A 6,000-nucleotide genomic window follows, 5' to 3' on the forward strand; every position below is an offset into this window, starting at 1 on the left:
CCTCTAGCAGGTAACTGGAGGAAGGAGGATGCTACTTCAGGTGAGGTGGTAGAGGCTACTATATATCGACATCTTTTAGGTTCATTGATATATTTAGTGAACACATGACCAGATTTGTGCTTTACGGTGAACCAAGTGAGTCAAGCTATGGCTCAACCTACCAAGATTTTTTGGAAGGCAGCAAAGCATGTTTTGAGATACCTCAGAGGCACATCTCAGATTGGATTATGGTACAAATGGTCAGAGGGAGTGAAGTTACAGGGCTTCACAAATTTGGATTGGGCAGGGAGTCCATCAGATCGGAAGAGCACATTCGGAGGAATTTTCAAACTTGGTTCAGCTGCAGTTTCTTGGTATAGTAGGAAACAAAGGTCAGTTGGACTTAGCTCAGCAGGGGCTGAATACATGGCTGCAAGTCAGGAAACATGTGAGGCCATTTGGATGCGGAAAATTCTGGTTGGTTTGTTTCATCAGAGGATGGATCCAACTGTGATCTATTGTGATAATCATAGTTGTATCAAACTCTCTAAAAATCCAGTATTTCGTGATAGGTCCAAGCACATAAACATTCGTTATCATCAACTCAGAGACTGTGTGGTGAGGAGGATCACATTGTTGCAGTATGTTTTGACTGATGAGCAAGATGCTGACATTTTGACTAAGGAATTTTCAAAGTGTAAATTTGAGTTCCACAGAGAAAGGATCGGGGTCATAGATAATCCCTTTCTTGTTGAGAGGGAGTGTTGAAAATAAGAACACGAAATGTTAAAAATATCATTTCTAGAGATAGCATTTCAGGATATATTTCAATTATAATTTGTCCCTAAATTAAAATTGAGAATTAAAATTCGAATTTAGTCTCACCAGTTGTTTGAAAAAATAATTAATTAATTAATCTTGAGTTAAATGGATATTGTGAAGACATGCAACAGTTATCCCTTTGATTGAGGAAGTTATCCCTTAATTAAGGAAATAAGGATGAGTTGTATTTTAGTTGTAATTAGTTAGCTTAGTTAAATAAGTTAAGTCCAATTAAATTAGTTCGAAACAATTTGAGGAAGTAATTGTGAGTTCAGACAGTTATTGCATGCATGCATGTAAGTAGGGTTCTCTAGATAACTGAATATTATCTCATAAATAACTCATGCATGTCAGTTCAGGAAGAGACCCAGTTGAGATTAAAGGAAGGGACAATGTACTATCAATTGCTAGAATATTCCCATGTGAATATCTCTTGCATGTAGAAGGAATTCATTCCTTGAGGATTACACAGTTATTTCAGAGGTTTGAGTAGTGTGTGAGGAATTATTACACACAGGTGGTAGCTTGAGGGCCCAAGAGAAACTCCGCAAGGAAATAGGAGGCTTGGAGGACCGAAGGAAGGCATGTGTGTTGTCTATTCTGTCTATGATTAGTAGTGAGGGATTGTATTGAGAGTTGGATAGCTTGTGAGCTAAAGCTTTATGTAATCTAAGATATTTCCACTTATATGATAAAATAGATAGCAGGGTTTTTAGCTGAGGCTTTCCCTAGAGTATTCTTTTGTATTTCATGTGTTATTGAATCTTCTTCTGTGTTATATGTGTTCTGGTTGATCTTGCTCAATATCAATTAAGCTTCTGCAAGTTTGATAGTAGAAGTAGATCAAGTATTTTTCTTTAGTTACATTACATTATCAGGTGATCTACAGTGAGAATTTTTGCATAGTTGGCACCAAGTTTGAGACCCAATAAAAAATCCGGATTGGTGCAATTACTTTGGCATCATACATCCTCTGAATTTCTTTTTCAATTAAAGGTAATAAGACATGATTAATCCTCCTAAGTTTTTGTCTGAAAGGCTTTTGATTTTCCTTAATGGAAATTCAGGATTAATCCTCCTAAGTTTTTGTCTGAAAGGCTTTTGATTTTCTTTAATGGAAATTGTGTGCTGGATGATGTTGGTGTCATAGGATTTGAGGTCCTCATAACTCCAAGAAAAAACATCTTGAAATTCTTTCAACAACTCAATGTATTTTACTTTTTCAGTTGGAGGTAATGATTTTTGAAGTTTTATTAGTTTAAGATTTTCACCGATGCCTATATTACATTCCTCTATATCAAACCTTACTGGTTCCATTTTAGGTTTCCTAGGAACATCACTCGAATCAAATAAATGTTCTAGAGGGGTTAATCCCTTTGGTAAGAAGTTATCCTTGAGATTAATTACTTCGGTTTCTTCACTGATTATTTCATCAATCTCAATTTCTTTAAGTTATCTATATCTAATTTAGTAAATTTGTTTGGGTTAAATGGATCTAGTTCATCACCTCCTATCTCATTTATTGCTAACTCATCCGTAGAGTCAGGATATATGGATGTATCAGTATCTATATTATTATTTACAAACTCTTCTTCTGAAATTAAAAAGTTATCTATCTATTTGTCATTAGAAAATACCTGCCCATTCTTTAAATTATCTGGAATTGCAAGTCTATGCCTAACTTCAGCAGTGTATTGATGGTTAGGTTGGAAGGGTAATTTGCAAGTGTTGGCAAACATTACTAAACTATGGGCTTGCATATTGTGTTTTCTAGGGATTACTGCAAGCTTTGTTTCTAGGAAGTATTAAGTATTTCTACAATAGTTCCTCTATAACAACTTAATCTAGGGTCCTTTGTCATATATACAGAAACAATCTATTTTATCATTAGTTCAGAGTCTCCCTTGACAAAAACTATCTTAGCTCCTAGATTCCTAACTAACTTAAGACCTAAAATTAATTCTTCATACTTGGCCATATTATTCGTACATTTAAAATTCAATATATATGCATGGCCTTCTGAATTATTATTTTCCAAATTGTATATCCACACTCCTACTCTTGCTCCAAACTTATTGACTGACCCATCAAATTCAAGATGCCATAATATCTCATGCTCATAATTTTCACTATCTGGTGCAACAAACTTTTCATCACTTACAATAGTTTGCCCATCTTGTTCATTGAAAAATTTTGAAGTTTGGTTAGTTTCATTTTGTGTAGAAACTACAATTTCTTTTGGTTTTGTATTAATATTGTCTGAAATTTCTTCTGGTGTTTGATCAGCATTTTATAGGATAAAAGAATCAATGTCTAAGTGTATCGAGTAGATGGCAAAGTTTTGAGGCCGATCCTAGCTACTTACCATGTATTTCATTAAGGTTTATAGGTATAATGTCTTAGGTTGTCCAAAAACAGAGATTGTTGCATATGACATATCTAGTCGTAAGGATCCTTGAAGTTTGGCTACCCCATCTAGATAACAGCATGCCATACTTCGGTGGGATGTCAACAACTACAATATCCATAAGGATGATTTTGACAAGATATTTGACTAGAGTAACACACAAATCTTTAATCAATCCTAGACACTTTACTTGACTGGAGTCAAATGAGAATAATTCTTTATAAGGCCTTGTGATGTCTAGGTTTGATTTCTTCATCACTGATTTTGGCATTAAGTTGTGACAGGCCCCAGAATCCAACATTGCATTATGTAGAATTTTATCGTGCATACTAAGGCTAGTGTAAAAAGGTGGAACTCCTCCTTCCAATGGTTTGACATTAACATCTGGACCAAATATGAGTTCTGGTTGGTCATCAAACAAGTTAACAGAATCCTCATTTTCAGAAATGTTTAAGGTCTGGTTTATCTGTGATTTATAAGTTTCATTCTTGATTAGTTTTGTTAAAGGAACTGAAATCTTTCATTTTTCTATCTTTGCTCCCAGATTGAATGGTAAAGAAACATTTTCTGTTTGAAGGTTTTGGATTTTTGAAGCAGGAATCTGAGTAGACTTGTCTTCCTTTCTTTTATTGGGGATATTGTTATGTGGATTTTCAGATCTGGTGTTTTGAGTTTTGTCCACTGGTCCTTAGGTGGAATTGAGGTGGACGGTTGATCAGCAGAAGGATGATCAGAGGGTACATCTACAATGGTGGGATTAGAAGGATTTGGGTTCTGCCTAGGGAGAGTTTGGAGGATCTTTGAAACATGGGCTTCTTTTATTTTCTTAGGTTGATTTTGCACTATTTTCTTGGCTTGTTTAGGGACATCGACATTCTTTCTACTTCTTAGATTATATTGTTTATGTACTTCGAAAATGAGAGAATCATATCCCTATTTGTAATCAAATGACTCTCCGAACAAGATTTGTAATTACTGCAACATATGCAGTTCCTACTCATCTTGGGTACGAAAAACAGTGACCTCATCATTTATTCCCATTAATTTTATTTGTGTGTCTTGTTCCGAGTCTTCAAGATGGGATGTTTCTGCACAATTTTCTTGAAAAGGAGGCGTAATGTTTTGATCTGGTCACTTTTTCCCAATGTTTTGATTTTGGTTTTTTTTTTTTAAATTCGGGTTTATAACTAGAGGTGCTTGTTGGTTATCCCATTGGGGTTTCCTTTCTTTGTTATCTATCCTATCCAGTAGTCTTTCCATACTTTTGGCTAAACTGTTTATTTTAACGTTAGATGGTGAAACTTCGTCCTTAGCAGTTCTTCCCTTTTCATTTCTAACTCTAGCCCTTTTAGCTAATAAATTAGCATCAACACTAACAGCTACACTTTGCATTTCTTCTAAAGTTGGGGGGTTTCTTTCCCTAAGTTGGTATTCCATATCTTTGTGAAAACCATCAGGGAACTTTATTAATGCTAAGTTAGGTGGGGGTCTAAGATTAACTGGGATGGCATTATATATACTATTGAATCTAGTGCAGTAATCTTGAACAATTTCATTTGGTCCCCTTCTAATTTTCTCATATTCTGAAAGGATTTGTAGGGGATTCTTTTTCTTTTCCCATCTATTAAAAATTGTTGATGGAATGCTTCTAAACTATCGATACTATTAACAGGAATTGCTCTAAACCATTTACTAACATCACCAGCTAGAGTCTGGGCAAAGAGTCTCATCTGAACATTAACTGTATCAATTTCGTGCAACTCAAAGTAATTTGTTATCTTGTTGACATGTTGCTGAATAGTGTAATGTCCTATGCCATCAAATTGAACAATTTTACTTTGGTAGTCTGCTGGAATAGCACCAAGTTGGGCAGGTAAAACAAGAGAAGCATATCTATTTGCCATGGCTGTAGGCTCGGAGGGGTTAAGATGTGGATGAAGAGTCGATGAAGAACCAAGACTAGTAGGTGATAAATGGGAGATGATAGGTTGGTGAGGAAATGTTACACTAAAATTTGTCACCATGACTATTTGCAGTTAGTATGGCTCCATCAACCGTCATACTATCCTCCTTGGCAAGTCTTATACCTCTTCTACTCATGTCAAACTCCAAGAAAGAGAGAAAGTCTTTAAAAATCTATATAACTCTGGGGACGCAGTTTCTCTTAGCCTTACCTGCGTTTACGCACCTCAAGTTCACAATACCTGCATATTTGTACGCTCTGTCTGTAAAGGGGTGGGTACATACTCCTGTAAAGGTCAAAAGGCGCAAGTTTTACTCCAAAAAAGTTACTTGTGGTCAATTCTAGAGCATTCTAGAAGATGGTTTGACGTGTTTTGAGCGCCTCCAGATGGTTCATGCATCCCAAAGAAAGAGGAACTTATCCCATCAAGAGGGGAGCTATCCCATTGAAAGAGGGGCTTATCCCATTGATGGTGGACCTGATTAACTTCTTCCAAAGCATTATAAATACAGGCATTGGGCCAGAGGGAGAGGAGGTTGAAAGCTGAACATTCCTAAGGGTAGATGCTGCTGAAATTAGGACTCCCTTTTAGAGCTTGAGAGGAGAGATTCCAATCCTTTCTTAGCTTAATTTGGAAGTGGGTGAGCTGATCAAAGTAAAGGAGAACTCTTGCTGGACCCTGGGAGGGACCTGCACAACACCAAGGCACTGGTTGTAATGGTTTCTTTTGTTTCCAATTAATGCAATTAAGTTCATTTTTCTCAACAAGTTGTTATATATAATTTGTTTCATATACTCCTTGGTCTTTATGATGAATATGTTTTATTAT

General features: G+C 36.0%; 1 pseudogene; it reads right to left on the reverse strand.

Moving 5' to 3' along the window:
- Window positions 1–5,112, reverse strand: part of LOC149165518 (potassium transporter 7-like) — a 67,787-nt pseudogene extending 62,675 nt beyond the window's left edge.
- Window positions 5,113–6,000: the final 888 nt, after the last annotated feature.

Source organism: Pinus tabuliformis, chromosome 5_1 (assembly GCF_031772625.1).
Source record: "Pinus tabuliformis cultivar Carrire ecotype Pingquan chromosome 5_1, CPIR1, whole genome shotgun sequence".
Classification (NCBI taxonomy): domain Eukaryota; kingdom Viridiplantae; phylum Streptophyta; class Pinopsida; order Pinales; family Pinaceae; genus Pinus; species Pinus tabuliformis.